This window comes from Microcebus murinus, chromosome 20 (genome assembly GCF_040939455.1).
Source record: "Microcebus murinus isolate Inina chromosome 20, M.murinus_Inina_mat1.0, whole genome shotgun sequence".
NCBI lineage: Eukaryota > Metazoa > Chordata > Mammalia > Primates > Cheirogaleidae > Microcebus > Microcebus murinus.
In genome coordinates this window covers 41,770,976-41,790,107 of record NC_134123.1, presented here as the reverse complement: position 1 = coordinate 41,790,107, position 19,132 = coordinate 41,770,976, and positions in this window count along the sequence as shown.

Genomic DNA, 19,132 nt, shown 5'->3' with positions numbered 1-19,132 from the left:
AGCTCTAGGGCAGTGTGCCAAAATGGCAGGAAATGCAAGGAGGTGCTTGCCTCGCGTGGCATTCTGGGAGTTGTAGTCTCTTGTTTACTCTCAGCCCATTGTTCCCGGGGCTGAAGGACTATGTTCTCAGGGTGTGCAGAGGTAGGAGTCGCTGCAGCTGGAGGGGCAGCGGCAGGACAGTGAGCTCTTTAAATTTTCAAAGTGCTGCTGGCTGCTAGTGGTTCCCTGCCACAGTCTGGGGATGGAAGTCAGTCTGGAGAGGGTCAGGTGGGGCAGGTCCTGGCGGGACAGTAAGGACAGTGTGAGGCTGCAAAGAACACCTAGCATTTGTCTTAATATGGTGGGTCTCCCCCTGGCTCAACCTCCTGCTGTGCAGAATGATTTCCTTTCCCACCTGCACCCAGGGGTCTTTCCACAGCATCCATCTCCTCCAGCCCACGGAGCTGCCTGCTTTCCCAAACTACTATAGATAGGCACTAGCCTTAGAGCCCAGACATCATCCACTGTGCTGCTGCCCCTGCTTTCTCCAGCTAGAGTGCATGTTCGGCCCCTTGTTGGAGAAATTCTCTGCATGGCTCACTTTTGAACAACTTCAGAGGTTTGCAGGTGGTGACATGGACTGTGGCTTCATGGAAATGTCACCTTCGCTGGCTCCATTTTTTAGCTCATGTGGACATTTAGTCATGAGGGAGCATAATTATTGGGTTACCCAGGATCTGGTAAGAGCAGAGGAGAATAAAGTTCCCAGGCATGTGTCTGTGGGTGATTTCCACCAATCCATTTAAGTGGACAGACTTCCCAAAATCCACCTGAAGGTGATGATTGTTTAGGCATTTCACACTTGAAATTGTAAGCCCCTTCTCCACTGAGGCCTGAGAGGCCAATGTCTTAGAGTCACAGATGGTGACCTATTCCCTCAGAACACATGGTGTTCCAGCTTTGGGGAGTGAGTTTTCAGGTATAGAGCTCTTGCAGCTTTTTTGAAACCTGCCAGGCTTAACATCTCTGCCTTTTGTGAAAAGCTCAGAATTTACTTTAACTCCTGGGGTTGGTCTGTTGATTTTTTTTTTTTTTTTTTTTTTTTTTTTTTTTTTTTTGGTCTAGACAGAGGAACCTCCGGGCGGACTTTTATTTCTATGTAGTCTCTTAATAATTGATGTCTCCAAATTCCTTATGCCCTCATTAATGGTTCCTTCGATTCCTGGATGAAGACACATGAGCGTCACCCAAATGAGAAGGAGGAGTGTTTACCGACAGCTTGCTATATAGAATAAGAGCGTGGACTCCACCACCAGAAACCTCTAACACCACCATTTGTTTGCCTCTGGCAGGGACTTGAAGGCAGGCAGAGGAGAGGGTGAGCTGTGTGGGGGAAGAAGGGAAAGAAGAGTCCTGTTGGGAGGATGTTGCCTGCTTGAGAAAGGAGGCAAGGGCAGACAACCAATGACCACTCTATGTGCTGGTTGAGTGGGGACATGTTTGGCTCTCCTTTCCCCACCAGTTCTATGTTAGAAGCCACAACAAAAATTAGAGAAAGCCAGTGGCTAATGCCTGTAATCTCAGCACTTGGGAGGATGAAGCAAGAAGATAACTTGATACCCAGGCTACAGTGGGCTATGGTTGTGCCACTGCACTCCAGCCTGGGTGACAAAGCAAGACCCTGTCTCTACCAAAAAAAAGAAGAAGAAGAAGAAGAAGAAGAAGAAGAAGAAGAAGAAGAAGAAGAAGAAGAAGAAGAAGAAGAAGAAGAAGAAGAAGAAGAAGATGAGGAAAACTGTCAGTGCAGTCCTGCCTACTTGGACACAAGGGCTGAAGAGGTGTGGGGACTCAGGCTCTCTGTGGTCGTTGCTGCAAAAGTGCTGGGTCAGGGCCTTGCCAGACTAAGATGCACAAAAGCCCCGTGGTGTTAATCTCTCCTGAATGATTTTCATTTGAACCAACAGGTTTTACAGATAAAGTTTATTCAGTGTCTTTGTAGCAACAACAACAGCTCTAGTTATGCTAAAATTGTAATAACTATTATTTTTATATTTCTGATAATAATTATTACTACTAGTACCACTAGTAAAAATCTCAGGAATAGTTCCTACACCGAACCAGTCACCCCCAAGGTCCCACACCCCATCAAGCACCGAGGATCCATCTCAGTTGTCACTTTCCAGCTGTCATCACCTGCCACAGCCCTACCACCTGCTCCTTCACCCCCATTGTACCAAGTCCCTAAAGCTGGAACTTTAGGGGCACTGGTGGTTTCTCACATTGTGATACACCCTGAGCTTGCAAGTTCTTACACAAGGATGACATTCAACTCTGCCATGGTCACTGGTTTGGCAGACTTGAAGGCCTGGGCCACCTGTTGTTGATGTTCGTGAGACAGAAATGGGATGACTTGTGCACAAGTGACATTCAATTTCTTGGTGATTTCAGCCTGTTTGTGCATTTCAGTGTTTAATCCATATGACATTTCATAATACATCACATAGTGCCTCCCAATTTCTGTGTTTTCACTTACCAGTTTCTCACATTGTATTTGAAGGTGGTGATACTGCACCTTCAGGAACTGGAATGTCTCCTTAATCTGGTCCAGGGGCTCCAGGATAGTGAGCTTGAAGTGCTGCCCTGAAGCTTGGTGTCTGGTGTCAATGGAAAAGAAGCAAAATTCTGTCAAATAATTTAAAGAGGTTTATTGTGAGCCAAATTTCAGACCATGGCCCAAGCAATGCCCAAGAAGCCTTGAGAAAGTGGACTGGCCATGGTTGGGTTACACTTCCATTTTATTCATTTCAGGAAGACAAGGATTAAAGGTAAATCATATATCAATATGTGGAAGGCATACATTTGCTTGGCATGAAAAGGTGGGACATCTCCAAGGAGGGGTGGTTACACGTTATAGGTTTGTTTAAAGACTCTTTGACTTGTAATTGGCTAAAGAAATGAAGTTTCATATAAAGGCTTGGAATGTTTTTTTGTTGTTGTTTTTTTTTTTTTTTTTTTTTGAGACAGAGTCTCACTTTGTTGCCCAGGCTAGAGTGAGTGCCGTGGCGTCAGCCTGGCTCACAGCAACCTCAATCTCCGGGGCTCAAGCGATCCTACTGCCTCAGCCTCCCGAGTAGCTGGGACTACAGGCATGCGCCACCATGCCCGGCTAATTTTTTTTTTGTATATATATATTTTTTTTAGTTGGTCAATTAATTTATTTCTATTTTTGGTAGAGACGGGGTCTCGCTCAGGCTGGTTTCGAACTCCTGACCTTGAGCAATCCGCCCGCCTCGGCCTCCCAAAGTGCTAGGATTACAGGCGTGAGCCACCACGCCCGGCCTAAGGCTTGGAATGTTTTAAGTGAAGTTAAGGAATATTATTGTATAATTTGAGGATCTGTAGGTTTGTCTTACATAGCCTTAGGCCTGATAATGAGTAACAAAGGATCTCTCCAAGAAGGGAGGGGGCCATGATAAGGCACCTCTGACCTCCCCTCTCATGGCTAGTAACTGAAGTTTAGGTTATCCGCTTTGCCGAGAGGGGGCCGATTCTGTTAGCCTGTGTGGGGAAGCCTTAACATTTTATTTTAGTTCACACTCCCCATGTCTGCTTGGCTCCTGTCTTGGGTGAACTAATCCGGGCAGGTTGTTCCCCTTTGCTCTTCTCTGGGTCCACTTCCTCTCTAGGTTTTTGCTGTGGTAGCCCCGGCTAACCAGATAAACAAAGCAGGCACTTTTGGGGGAATTCTGCAGGTCATGGCTTCACCTTCCCCCAAGTGTTGGTTGACTCTCTGGAGGCAGTTGGAAGCAAGGGTGAGACCACCATTTAGGTTCCAGGCAGGGATCAAGGGATAAGGTGGGGGGGGGAGGAATACACACTGGGAAGCAGCTTGGTAGGCCTCCTGTGACCAGTGCTTTGTTTTCCCCATGGTTGCACAAACTATCTGGACCAAACAGGGCTGCTCCACAGAGGACAATCCTGCAGGCACCCTCTTTTCCTCTGGCCTAGCGCATGTCATGGCTCCCTGCCCAGCATGCATGCACCTGGAACTGCAGGCCTGGCCATTCGGGACCCCTCCTGCAAGCTACATTCTTTCTTGGTCTCTTTTTTTCCTTCCTCTGAGTCTTTGAAAAAGGCGCTCCAGCCCACTATAGAGTTCTCTTGGTCCTTCAGTGCCTGCAGGCTTCTGGTCACCAGGGACACCTAGCATCACGGTAGGTGGCATGGGTCCCACCCCACATTGCTGCTTGGGGCTGGCCCACTCACTTCCTGGAGGATTTGGGTCACAGGCAACCCACTGCTGCTGTGATTCCTGCTCTTGCAGCCCTGGCTCCCACAGGCTTCTAGTGCTGGTTGTATTAACACCCAGATGCATACTTTGTTACCTACTTACCTAGTGCCCTCCCTGTTCTGCCCTGCAAGGGATGAGGACATCAGCCAGAAGCCAGACAATAGCCTGTGTATAATTCACAATAACTCATCAGTACAGTGTAAGGATGCAATGAAAGAGTATAATATAAAGTAAATTTTAAAAAATCAAAATACAATTACTCAATAAAAAAATATAATGCGAAATGTGCAGTCTATATAAATAAAATAATAAAGCATTTCTGAAATATATGAATGAAGACTTAAAGAAATGAAGAGTCACATCTTGTTGTTGGATAGAAACTAAAGTAGATAGACTAAAGATGGCTCCTGTAAGTCTAAAATGGAGTCAGTCTTGCTCTAACTATTAGTAAAAGTTCAGAAAGTTCCCAGAGGAGGGAGAAGGGAGTGGAGGAGACCTGTTCTCAAAAATCATAGAGAGGTCCTGTTCCAGGAAAAGTTCCTTGTCCCTCAATGTACCTTTCCATGGTTCACTTGATTAGTGACTAACCACAAAGTTCTGCTTCTGTGATTGCTTACTTGCATAGCTGCCAGCCCCTAAGTTATAAGAAAACCACAAAGGCTTTGTTTATGGCTGCTTCTCCCTCTTTTCATGGAGTGCTGACAGCCCCTGTGCAGGTATCAATAAACTAATTTGGCTGATTGGATTCTGGTGTCTGAATCCCCTTGATCCACTGGTTACAACATTTGGAGGCCTCAGCGAGATCAACTGCTGAGCAGACCCAGATCGGAGGAGTCTTGGCTCCTCCTGGGCAAATTCTATTGGGGCAGGCCCTAGTCGCTGCAGGGGAGGCCACGGAGAGACGTTCCTCCGCCCCGCTGTAAACTGGGGACCCCATTGATCAGTGGAGCCGGGACAAGGGACGTCTCTTGGTGAGTAGGTGTCTGTATAGAGTTTTCTGGGGGACTGGAACTGCTTGACGCAGCACTAGGGCCACCTCTGGTATCTTTGTGAGACATCAGTAAGGATACCCAGGTCAGGATAAGATAGTGGATATCCCAGGGTGTTGGGGAGAGGAATAGTTTAACCTCTGTATGCATGTGTGAGTGAAAGCAACTCGGTGACTGCTTGCAGCCACTGAGTCTGTGGCCCCACGGCTTTGGCTACAGGGTCTGAGTGGGTCCTAACCTGCGGTTCTGTGGTGGCAGCATACGGCATAACAGCGATGCACTCCCCGTGATAGGGAGTGACCGGGCCGGGCTTTGTATGGGTTTGCATTAGCCAAGATGCACCTAAGTTCCCACGAGGGACGCAGCCAGGTGGACACCTGAAAGAAAAAACTCCCCCTCCTTTGTCTGTCTTGTGGCTCCATTCAAGTTGGGAAAGGGAGGGACAACAACATAAACGGGGGACTTGTCTCCCCAGGGGCCGGTACTGTGTTGTTTTTACTGTGAGAAAAAGAAAAAGTGGTTGGGAGCCTCCGGGCCGGAGCCACCTAAACATATGACAAATCCACCACCATCTTCTCCTTTGCTGACCCGGACAGGACTTTGGGACTCCCCTCTCTGTGGGTCCTGGTGTATCCCTTCCTAGAACTAACTTCTAAATTCTCTCCCACTTTCGGCTGGCCTTTTCACTTTCAGGATGGGACAGGGTCCATTGGCTCAGAAAACCCCCTTGGAGCCAGGCACGGTGGCTAACACCTGTAATCCCAGCACTCTGGGAGGCCGAGGTGAGTGGATTGTTCGAGGTCAGGAGTTTGAAACCAGCCTGAGCAAGAGTGAGACCCCATCTCTACCATAAATAGAAAGAAATTAATTTGCCAACAAATATATATAGAAAAAATTAGCCAGGCATGGTGGTGCATGGCTGTAGTCCCAGTTGCTTGGGAGGCTGAGGCAGGAGGATTACTTGAGCCCAGGAGTTTGAGGTTGCTGTGAGCTAGGCTGACACCATGGCACTCACTCTAGCCTAGGCAACAGTGAGACTCTGTCTCAAAAAAAAAAAAAAAAGAAAAGAAAACCTTGGGTTGTCTCCTGAAAAACTTCTCTGACTTTTCCAGGCGAGCCAGGGATTATGGTGCCGGGGCAACACCGCACTCTTAGGATTTTATGTGAATTAGAGTGGCCTTCTTTTAGCACTCACTGGCCACCAGAGGGCTTCTTCAACTTATCGGGTGGTCTACAGTAACCCAGGTCACCCAGACCTTCTTCCCTATATAGATGTCTGGATTTACATAGCTACTGAAAGACCCCAATACCTAAGTAAGTGTGTTGACATCAAACCCTCTCAAGTCTTATTGGCAGGCACTTCCAACCAGACCCCAGGGAGCAGACGTAGAACATCTCCGTTCCCTCATAAGTCTCTAAAAATGTGGTGGGATCCCCCTCCCCCACCTCAAACCGGTCCTCTGGTCTTCCAATCCCAGAGTGAAGACCCCCTGTGTGATCCATGGAGACCTCCGCCTTATGCTCCCTCTGAGGCCACACAAGACAGGGGAGATGAGCAGGATGGGAGAGGGGGTCGGGCCCTAGAATTAGTCAGGGGACAAGAGGCTCAGGGTGAGAGAGAAGCAACCCCTGACCTACGCTATAGCCCAACAAAAACACGTGGATGGGGACACCGACCCCCTTTGCCAGACTCATCAGGGGACCCCAGGCTATCTTACCACTGCACCAGATGACCCCTCTGCCCGGGAGTGACTGCCCTTTTATGGTTTATGCCCCATTCTCTACCAGTGATTTGTATAACTGGAAGGCCCCAAACCCTCCATTTCCCTAGAAACCACAGGGTCTCATTTCCCTCTTGGAAATGGTGTTTCACACCCACCAACCCATATGGGATGACTGCCAGCAGCTCCTCCAGATTTTCCTCACATCCAAAGAATGCGAGTGCATAAATTGGGAGGTGACAAAAGCTATTCTTGGCCCAGATGGGCATCCGGCATCCGATGCAGACTTCATAGACACTCGCTTCCCCAACCATAGACCAGACTAGGACCCTAACACTGATCAAGGTAGGGGGTTGCTGACCCAATATCACTAGACTCTGTTGCTGGGCCTCTGTGGAGCAGCCAGGAAGCTCACAAATATGTCTAAGGTTAGTGAATTGGCTCAGGGAAGTGGGGAAAGTCCGGCCACCTTCTTAGAGCGATTGTTCAAGTCTTACCAGATTTATGCCGCCATGGACCCAGAGGCCCCTAAAAACAATAGAGCTATTAATGTTGCCTTTGTGTCCCAGTTGCCACAGACATCAGGAGGAAGTTGCAAAAATTAGATGGGTTTGAAGGGAAAAATCTCAGTGAGTTAGTGGAAAAATAGCTCAAGAGTTCTTCAATAACAAGGACTCAGCTGAGGTAGCAGCCTCTAAAAAGATAGCAAGAGTTGTCATTGCCACACTGCAGGAAACAAGGCCACCCTGAAGACAGGGAGGCCCCGCTCCAGGAAGCTGCAAAACTCCCTCAGGAGGACACTCCCATAGAGGAAAAACTTTAGCCCCCAACCAATGTGCTGTCTGAAAGCAATTCGGGCATTGGACAAACGAGTGCCCCAGCAGGGGCAAGCCAAAGGAGAGGCCTGCCCAGGTCCTCCTGGAAAGTGCCCAATGAAGAGGTTGGGGCTCCTACCCTCTTGGCCCCTGGGAGCCCATGATAACCTTGAAGGTAGGGGGCAAGCCTACGGACTTTTTAGTTGATATGGGAGCTACCTTCTCCATCCTAAAAGAGGCTATGGGACGGCTAACCAAAACCAAGACTCCCACAGAGGGGGCAATGGGGCAGCCCAAGATGTATCCATGGACTACTGCCAGGCTCACATATTTAGGAAAAGGGGTCATCACACAGTCCTTTCTAGTTATGCCAGACTGCCCATACACACTGCTCGGGAGAGATCTACTAGAAAAGTTGCATGCCACCATCTCCTTCAGTTCAGAATGAATCATTCTGTCTCTTCCTGAGACCCCACAGTGCATCCTGTACCCAATCCCCTTGTCTGAGGAATATGTCCTCTTTGAAGAGGAAGCCTCAGAGGCTTCAGGGAGCTCTGCCTTGTTGGCACAATGGAGGACTCAAGTCCTAGGTGTATGGGCTAAAACAAATCCCCAAGGCTTAGAAAAGCACTAACCACCCATAGTAGTGCACCTCTGTAGTACAGCAAGCCCAGTGTGAGTACGTCAGTACTCTATTTCTTTGGACACCCAACAAGGCATAGCAGTGCACATCAAGCACCTGAGGGATGCAGGATATTAATCCCCTGTCAGTCGGCCTGGAAAACCCCACTGTTACCAGTTAAAAAGCCTGGAACTAATGACTATCGACCAGTACAGGACCTGAGGGAGGTAAACCAGAGAGTGGAAACTATCCACCCCATGGTACCCAACCCCTACAATCTGCTGAGCCTCATTCCCCCTGACCGGGTGGTCTACACCATCCTAGACTTCAAAGATGATTTCTTCTCCTTGCTTCTCTCCCCACTGAATCAGCCAATTTTTGCATTCGAATGGACAGACCCTGAAGGAGGTTATTCAGGGCAGTTAACCTGTACACGCCTTCCCCATGAGTTCAAAAACTCACCAACCCTCTTTGATGGGGCCTTATGTAGGGATCTACAGGGGTACCGGGAAAGACACCCCGAGGTCACTTTGCTACAGTATATTGATGACCTGCTGATAGCTACTGAAACTGAGGAGGAATGCCAGCATGCCTCCCTGAGTCTCCTGCAAGAGTTACAAAGGTTGGGCTATAGGGTGTCAGCAAAAAAGGCTCAACTCTGCACCCAGACGGCAACGTACCTGGGATATGATTTGACTGGGTGTCATCGAGACCTCTCTCAGAGCAGAATCCGAGCCATATTGCAGATACCTGTACCCACCACCAAAAGGCAAGTCAGAGAGTTCTTAGGGGCGGTGGGATATTGCCATCTGTGGATTCCAGGGTTTGCAGACTTAGCCAAGCCCCTATACTCCAGCACTGGGGGCAAGGACTCATCCTTGGTGTGGACAGAAAAAGAACAACAAGCCTTTGAGGCCCTAAAAGCAGCTCTCACTGCTGCACCAGCTCTGGCACTACCAGATATCACAAAGCCGTTGCAGCTGTTCGTATCTGAGGCCCCAGGAATAGCCAAAGGGGTTCTAACCCAAACACTGGGACTGTGGTGGCAACCAATAGCCTACTTATCCAAACGGCTGGCCCCCACAGCCTCTGGGTGGCTGGGATGTATGTGAGCTGTTGTGGCTACAGTCCTTTTAGTAAAAGAGGGAAAGAAACTAATTCTGGGACAGGACTTACAGGTTGGTGGGGCACACACAGTAGAAACTCTACTTCGAAGCCCTCCTGATCAGTGGATTTCTAATGCTCGTATCACCCAGTATCAAGTCCTCCTGCTGGACCCCTTGCGGGTGAGTTTCTCACACACCACGGCCCTTAACCCAGCCACCCTTCTACCTGATGATGACCTCACCTTGCCAGTGCATGAATGTAAACAGGTTCTAGAAGCCTTATCTAGCCTAAGGCGGGACCTCCGAGATGAGCCCTTGCCAAACTCTGACCTGCAACTCTTCACAGATGGGAACAGTTTCATCTTGGATGGAGTGCGAGTGGTGGAAGCGGTGGTCACCACCATGACTGAGGTACTATGGGCACAGGCATTAGGGCATGACACCTCAGCTCAAAGGGCAGAGCTACTAGCTGTGACCCAGGCTTGAAGGCTGGCCAAAGTAAAGACTGTCAATATCTACACAGACAGCTGATATGCATTCGCAACAACACACGTACACAGAGCTCTGTACCAGGTATGGGGACTCCTAACCTCAGGGGTCAAAAAAAGTAAAAAAAAAGCAAAAATCCTGGCCCTGTTAGAGGCCATTTGGCTTCCAAAAGCAGTAGCAATTGTCCATTGCCAGGGCCACCAAAAAGATAAATCAGACATAACTAAGGGCAATACCTTTGCTGACCAGAGTGCCAAGAAAGCAGCCCAAAGCCCAGTAGGGCCTATCAATGTTTTGCCTGTCTTGCCTGAAAGAATCCTGCCCCCCAAACCAACTTACTCCCACAAGAAGCAAAGGGTAGGGGCTGAGATAATTATGTCCAAGGAGAAAATGGATAGATAAAGACCCAGCTGGAAGAATATTCCTTCCTGAGGCAGTAGGGCAGGAGCTTTTACAACACCTTCATCAGGGATCTCACCTAGGAGCTCAAAACTTCAGCAGCTTGTGTCCAGGCATTTTATCCTCACAAATCTGGCTGGGATAACAAAGGACATTGCTAGTTGTTGTGTAACCTGTGTAAAAGTGAATAAAACTAAGACCCCCCAATACATTGGACAACGCCAAAGGGGACAAAGCCCTGGAAACAATGGGAGCTCAAGTTCACTAAAATAAAACCAGGAAAGTATGGGTACAGGTACCTCCTTATATTAGTGGATACTTTTTCAGGCTGGACTGAAGCTTTACCTACTAAAAAGAAAACAGCACAGGTAGTGGCTAAGTTCCTACTCACTGAGATAATCCCCTGATTCAGCCTCCCTCTAGCATTGGGGTCCAACAATGGCCTGGTGTTTACTACCCAGATCTCCAAAACAGTAGCCAAGGCATTAAAAATTACTTAAAAGTTGCATTGTGCATATAGGACTCAGAGTTCCTGGCAGGTTAAAAGAATAAATAGGACCATAAAAAAAAAAAAAAAAAAAAACTTTGAACAAATGGCATTTAGAGATTGGCAAAAATTGGGTTAGCCTACTCCTCTTTGCCTTACTGCAAACCCGCTGTACTCCCTACAGGGAGGGAATCACCCCCTTTAAAATCATGTACCTAGTTCCCCTGCCAATATTGCCAAAATTAAGGCAAGAGGCACTGGCCTCCATAAGTAACCATAACCTTATTAGCTCTTTACAGGCCTTCCAGCATCTCTGATCGGAACTCCAAAAAGCTGTCTGGGCCCAGCAGGACACAAGGCCTCTCCCTCCTGGTCTGGATCCGCTTCACCATTTGGAGCCCAGTGATTGGGTGTGGATTAAGAGACACAACCTAGACTCCCTCAAAGCTCGGTGGGACAGACCATACCCTGTGATCCTCACTACTTTCACAGCTGTCAAGGTTGTGGGGAAAGAAGACCTGGGTCCACTATACGCAAGTGAAAAGGGCCCAAGATAGCCAGATACCAAAAACATGGAAAATAGAACACACAGGCGTGTGTTCTAAAGGTACGTTTGTTCCGACACTCTCCATAGTCCTCCTCTTGCTCCTAGCAGCAACTCCCCTGGGTTGGACCAGTCAGACTTGGGGCACATCCCACTACATGTCCCCATATACCTGGATTTTGTTGCACATGGAGGATGGACAGGAGATTGCCTGGACAAACGCTACCAATCAGCAACCCTTTTTTGTGGTTGATCTGTGTGACTTCATGGGCCCAAACCTCCCTAACCAAGTACGGTGGTGGAAATCTTTCACAGGAGGCTATGGGGTGAGGCCACTGGTGCAGGCATCACATTGCAAAGATCACAATCTAAACAATATACAGGTCTACGCATGCCCAGCCAATGCTATAGGCTGTGGAGGAGCCACATATTACTACTGTAAGCACTGGGGTTGTGAAACTATAGCCCCCTGGAAAAATGCTGACGCCAAAAACCATATTAAAATTTGGTATGACTTCAGTTTTTGTTCCAACAACCCTACTATCTGCCCTCACAGGCCCCTTAATTCTTCTTCTCCTAGGGCTTACTTGTGGCCCCCTCATAATTAACCCTATCATGGCATTTGTGCAAAACCAGGTGCAAGCAGTCAAGCTGTTGGTCTTAAGCACCGAATACCAAACATTACCTGACACAGATCACCTTGTAGAATCAAGAATTTGATTAGCTAGTAATACCAGTGGAGAATAAAGTAGATAGACAAAAGATGGCTCCTGTAAATCTAAAATGGAATCAGTCTTGCTCTAACTATTAGTTAAAGTTCCTGGAGGAAGTTCCCAGAGGAGGAAGGGAGTCAAGGAGGCCTGTTCCCAAAAAGAATGGATGGGTCCTGTTCCAGGAAAAGTTCTTTGTCCCTGGAAAAGTTCCTTGTCCCTCAATGTACCTTTCAATTGTTCTCTTGATTAACTACTATCCACAAAGTTCTGCTTCTGTGATTGCTCCCTTGCATAGCTGCCAGCCCCTAAGGTATAAGAAAACCACAAAGGCTTTGTTCATGGCTGCTTCTCCCTCCTTGCATGGAGTGGTGACAGCCCCTGTGCAGGTATCAATAAACTAATTTGGCTGATTGGATTCTGGTGTCCAAGTCACCTTGATCCACTGGTTTACAACAAAACAAAATCAATAATATAAAGACGTCCTTTATCCTTAAGCTAACGTCAACATTTATTGGATCTCATAATAGATTCTGTCACATTTTTAAAGCCAGCAATGATTTTGCAAATTGCACATGGAAAAACAAACATATAAGGATAGCCAAACTTCCTGAGGAAAACACACAATGAGCACTTTTGCTCCTATAACATATTAAAACACATTAAAATGTTCTATATTTCAAGCAGTGTGGTGTTGAGGATAGTAGACAAACAGATTAGGACAGCAGAAAATTCCCAAACCTACCAAAGTGTATAAGAAAAGTTAAGAAATAAAAAAATACAACCTTTACTGAATCTGAAATTTTAAAATGTTTGTCATCATACAGTTTCTAATTTTGAATACAATACACATTATGCATAAGTGGATATAACTTTTTTTATTTTTTTTGAGACAGAGTCTCTCTCTGTCACCTGGGGCTAGATTGCCCTGGAATCAGCCTGCCTCACAGCAACCTCCAACTCCTGGGGTCAAGGGATCCTCCTGCCTCAGCCTCCTGATTAGCTGGGACTACATGTATGTGTCACCATGCCTGGCTAAACTTTTTTTATTTTTAGTTGTTTGGCTAATTTGTTTTTATTTTTTTAGTAGAGACAAGGGTCTCCCACTTGCTCAGTGTGGTCTTGAACTCCTGAGATGAGTGCTATGGTTACGGGCGTGAGCCACCATGCCTGGCTTTGATATAACCTACATACAAGGTTAAATGCAAATGTGCTGCAGGTACCAACAGGTCCCAGAGCAGACAGAAAGCCCTGGTTGCCGCCATTAGTAGGTGGATCCCATTATATGCCAATCAGGGCTCGAAGGGGTGTGGCCTAGAGTCCGAGCCAATCAGAAATCCTGGAATGGGAACTCTCCAATCAGGCACGCAGTGGAAGGGCGGGACTTCCGGGACCTGCGGGAGGGGGGAGGGGGAAGGGGAGGGGCCTTTGTCTCCTGCCTGTCCTCCACGCTCCTTTTTGTCTTCAGTGCTCCTTCTTCTTTGCTTTGGGAAAGTCAGGTAACCCTCAGCCTTTGTCACCCTCTGAACTGCGGGTTCTGAAACATCTGCAAGAAGGATCCCAGGGCACCAGGAAGTTGGAAAATGGTGAGTGTGTGGGGCCGGCTGTGCCAGGGGATTTGAAACCCAGTGGAACTGGCTGTGGCAGGACCCCGGCTTCCCGCCAGACCCGGAGTCTGCCGACAAGGGACTCGTTTGGCCGGCTCGGCCCTCAGTCCCCTGCGGCTTAGAGCAGGTTTGGGCCGCAGCTGGAAGCAGGGGCGCCCTGTCTCATCCTCTGGGGCATCTGTGGCCCAGTGGGAGTCGTCTGTGTAGTTCTGTGATGCAGCCCTGCGTCTCCACTACATTGTGGGGTGACTACAGGGTCATCAGGGAGGAATTTAAGCTGGGCTGCAGGGTTCATGCGTGGGAGGATCTGTAGCCCCTGGGGTCCCCACCACTCCACTCTCATGTTAAAAATTAAACTAAGGCACCGCTTAAAAAGGTGACAGAATTTATTAAAGCAAACTGCGATTTATGGTTCTGAGAGCAGTCATCTATGGTTTGTTTTTGAGATCCATCAGGAGGGTTTAAATCAAAGACTTTCAAAAAGTCCAGGAGATAGCAAACCAAATTCAATAATCCAGTGGTTATAGTTGTGTAGTCTTTATGTCATCATAAAAAGGAGTCATATAAAAGTAGATTTCAGGAAAACTCTATTTATATATTGCATTTTTAAAACTTATTTTTTTTTTGAGACAAGAGTCTCGCTTTGTTGCCCAGGCTACATTGAGTGCTCTAGTGTCAGCCTGGCTCACAGCATCCTCAAACTCCCGGGCTCATGCAGTCCTCCTGCCTCAGTCTCCCAAGTAGCTGGTACTAACGGCATGGGTCACTATGTCTGGCTAATTTTTTCTATATATATTAGTTGGCCAAATTAATTTCTTTCTATTTATAGTAGAGATGGGGTCTCACTCTTGCTCAGGCTGGTTTTGAACTCTTGACCTCGAGCAATCCGCCCCCCTGGGCCTCCCAGAGTGCTAGGATTACAGGCCTGAGCCATCACACCCAGCCTGCCAGTGATTTTTAATAGAATTTCAGGGCTTTGCTTTGGCAAGTATACTCAGCAATTGAAATAGAAACAAATTTTTGTTCCATATTGGTTGCAGAAAAATGAATAGGTTTCCACAAGGAAGTGTGGGCAAAAAATTAGTGAGTGACAAAGACTCACCACACACCTATTTCTACTTTTCTTTTTTTTTAGGGTTGAGGATTTGTGAAAGTGGATCACTCTGTTTTGTGTCCTGTTATCTGGATATTGGAGTTTAACGATAAAGCCTATGAGATGGGATTTGGCAACTCTTAGAAGAGTTCACATGCTATTGTTTCCTAAATGATTTGTTATAATGAAAATAATAAATGACCTACTTATTGTCTAAAAGAGATAAATACTTTTGGTTTTCCTTTAGAAATATGAAATTTAAGTGCCTTACAATTTTTGTGATATTATGATAGATATATTTTGTTTTTCTATGCATGATTCTTGGCTCTCAGCTCTCGTAGACTTTGTTATTTTCTAAATGTCTATAGCAATAGCAATATCTTTTTGTTAAAATATTTGGCCTTTCTTTCTTGGTTCCTGAAGTATTTCCTGAATGGTAAAGGTGAAAGGCAATCTTTTGTTATTTATAATTAGCCTATCAAACACTTCTGAGCTTATGTTAATAAGGCAGTTTTTATAAAACTGCCAGAAATCACTGGGTGGGAGGCTGGTTGCCAGGGAAACCTGCCATTTGTTTCCAGGAATGGAATTTTTAGTCCCATTCCCCGCCTTTGGGTAGCAGGGAGGGGCTGAAGGTTAATTGGATTGTAAGTAACTTATGTGGGCAAACTAATTATGCTTATAAATGAAGCTTCTATAAAAATCCCAAAGGACAGGGTTTGGAGAACTTCCAGATAGCTGAACAGGTGGTGGTTCCTGGAAGTGGGGAGCCTGTCAAGGGCTTGAATCTGTGCACCCCTTCTTCCCCATACTTTGCCTTATGTATCTCCTGACCTGGATTTTTGTTTATATCTTTCAAGATATCCTTTGTGATAAATCAGTAAATATAATAAGTATTTTCCTGAGCTTTGTGAGCTGGTCTGGGAAATGAATCAAATATACAGAGGAGGTCATGGAACTCCAACTTGAGGCTGGTCTATCAGAAGATTTGGATTCCTGGACATGAAAGTGGTGTCTGAAAGGGGGGATAGTTTGGGGGGTTGAATCCTAAACCTGTGTGATTTGAGACTATCTTCAGTCAGATAGTATCAGATTGAGCTGTATTTGAGGACAGTTAGCTGTAAAAGTGATTGCTTGTTTGTTATTAGGGAGAAATTTGTACACATTTGGTCCTATAAATCTTCTGTGTTGGTTGTTGTCCTGTGAGAGCAGAGGAAAAACACTGTGGTCTGAGTATTTTCCCTTCTGAATTGTCCTCCCTTCTATAAACCTGAGTTTATAGAAGTTTTGCTGAGTTTAAGAAACTGAGTTTAAGAAATTTTGCTAGATTCTTCAAACACTGGGTATTCTTTTATTTACAATGAAATGAGTAACCCTGAATGAGAAGCAGAGGCATGGAACCAGGGCCTCCAAGCTTACCCCAATCTTCAGCCTGTAAAAGGAGGTCATTGAATGCCCAGTGAGTTTTTCCTAAGGGACCTAACTCTTAGGTGTTCTAGCCTACTCATGTCTGCCAGGGAAGGAGCTCTTTATAGTGAAAGAAGCTACAGACCCCTGGAAAACTGGGAACAAGGACACATTGGAAGGTTTGGTTGGTTTAGGGATGGAAAACTGTGTGATACCCCTTCTGGGAGTGCATCTGTTATTGTCCTGGGACTGTTTTTAGACATTGGCAAATACAACCATTTCAGATTTAGGTGAGAAGTGTCTTTATTGTGAAGGAGTATTGCGACTGTGGGAAGCACCAAATATAAGATCTGCAAGCATCTCAAAGTTTAGGCAAAAAGGGGCTTCCTTTTATAGGAAAGAGAAAATGAGATTAGAAACAGCATTTCAGGGAGATGTCAGGATGTCAGCTGGCACAAGTAGACAGTAAATCAGAGAATGAATTACCCTGAAGTCAGACTGTTCTTAGGAGGGGCAGAGAGTGGGGTTATATACTAGTTAACGCTGAGGGAGGATGACAGTTCAGGGGCCTGGCAAAAGGAGAGTAACTTAACTCATATATGGTCAGCAAGTATTTTGTTTACACTAGTGAATACAGAATTGTTCATCTAATTGTGTGGCAAAAATGGGATTTTTGAGGGTCTATGCCTGGCTTTCTGGTAAAATAGGTAAAATAGGGAGCATCATCTAAGTCATAACATAAAGAGTGTTTCTTTGCAGTGAGCTGCTATTAATGAACAAAAAGGATGGGAGATTTCTTTAATCGATCACAGCTATTTGCCAGCATTAGTTTCTGGTGCCATCTTGCCCCACCACTTTGTCTTGCCCTGCACATCTCTTCCATTTGGCCATTCCTGTGTGTACCAATTCTAATAAACTAGAAAGTGTAATTAAAGTGTTTTGCTGTGTTGTTATATCAAATTAGTGGAGTTGAGAAGGGAGTTATGGGATGCTCAATTTATAGGCAGTTTAAAAGTGTAAATTATTATAAGAGATATTGATCTTCAATTTAGCAGCACAAGGATTGGTCAACAATACCTGACCTGATTCCCTTCACAAGATTAGAGGAGATGTTTTTTTGTTTGTATTGTTTTTATTTCAACATATTTTGGGGGTACAAATTTTAAGGTTTCAAATAATGCCCTTTTCCCCCTCCTCCCACAAGTCTGATTTTCTAGCATGACTCTCCCCCAGATGGTGCATATTTCACACATTATGTATGTATACACCCCCCTCCCTCCCCCCTGCCACCTGCCCAATACCCTATTACTGTAGTTCCTATATGTCCACTTAGGTGCTGCTCAGTTAATACCAGTTTGCTGGTTAGTATATATGGTGCTTGTTTTTCATTCTTGGGATACTTCACTTAGTAGTATGGGTTCCAGCTCTAACCAGGAAAATACAAGATGTGCTATATCACCATTGTTTCTTAGAGCTGAATAGTACTCCATGGTATACATATACCACATTTTATTAATCCACTCTTGGATTGATGGGCACTTGGGTTGTTTCCACAGCCTTGCAATTATGAATTGTGCTGCCATAAACATTCCAGTGCAGGTGTCTTTTTTGTAGAGTGTCATTGGATCATTTGGGTAGATGCCCAGCAATGGGATTGCTGGATCAAATGGTAGATTCAGTTGTATCGCTTTAAGGTATCTCCATATTGCTTTCCACAGAGGTTGAACTAGTTTGCAGTCCCACCAGCAGTGTAGGAGTGTTCCTATCTCTCCACATCCACACCAGCATTTATTGTTTGGGGACTTTTTGATAAAGGCCATTTTCACTGGAGTTAATGGCGATATATCATTGTGGTATTGATTTGCATTTCCCTGATGATTAGAGATGTTGACCATTTTTTTTCATATGTTTGTTGGCCATTATTCTGTCTTCTTCAGAAAAGTTTCTTGTGTTTTGTAAGGGCAGGTCAGTATGGACCACATTCTCACTGCTGCAGCAAAAATTGCTGGTGACTTTGGCAGGAGAGAAGAGCTGAGGTTAAGAAAGAAAAAAACCTCAAATTTTGATCTATATGTAGGAGATCATTGCTCCTAACTGTCTCCTGTGATAAAGGTCAAGGAAGTGTGAATTTTTCTGCACCATGGTCCTTCTGCTCTGGGTGCGGTGGTAGCAGGGGAAAAGGTTGTGCTGACACCTTTAGATGCATATTCTCAAGATACATGTGTGATCTTTCCAGATAATCTTAACTAAGAAGGTATTTCTCGAAGGAGGAAGAGAAAGAAATGGCTAGCTCTCCTGGGAATGTGTCCCAGGTCAGGGGCTATGTTCACTTTTCCTCTTGTTATGTCTTGTGTACAGATTTTGCATTGTTGTTTCTACCTAAGGCCTTCACTTCAAATACTTTTTTCTCTCTTTTTATTAATGATAGTCAAGGAGCTCTAAAAAATTCTTTTCCCCCTATATACCAGAGCCTTCTCTCCATCCATGCTTATGCACCATGAACAGTTGTCACTAAATTTAAAACTTGCAATATTGAAAATATTCCCTTTGTTGCTGTTGAACATCTTGGAGGCAGAATCTTGAATGCCCAAGATTACTATTGGAGATGAGTTCAATCCCCAGGATATCAGTGAAGAAGGGGTACATGTACGGTTTATGTTCTATCTAGATGCTCCATCAGTTCTGTGCAGAAAGAGATTAGTGGAATACACATTAATTGTTCAGATAACTTAGAAAGTTCTGCGAAAAAGAATAATTAGAAGACACTAACTCTCTGGGATACTAAAGAAAGACTATTTATTTTTATTTTTTTTGAGACAGTCTCACTTTCTTGCCTAGGCTAGAGTGAGTGCCGTGGCGTCAGCCTAGCTCAC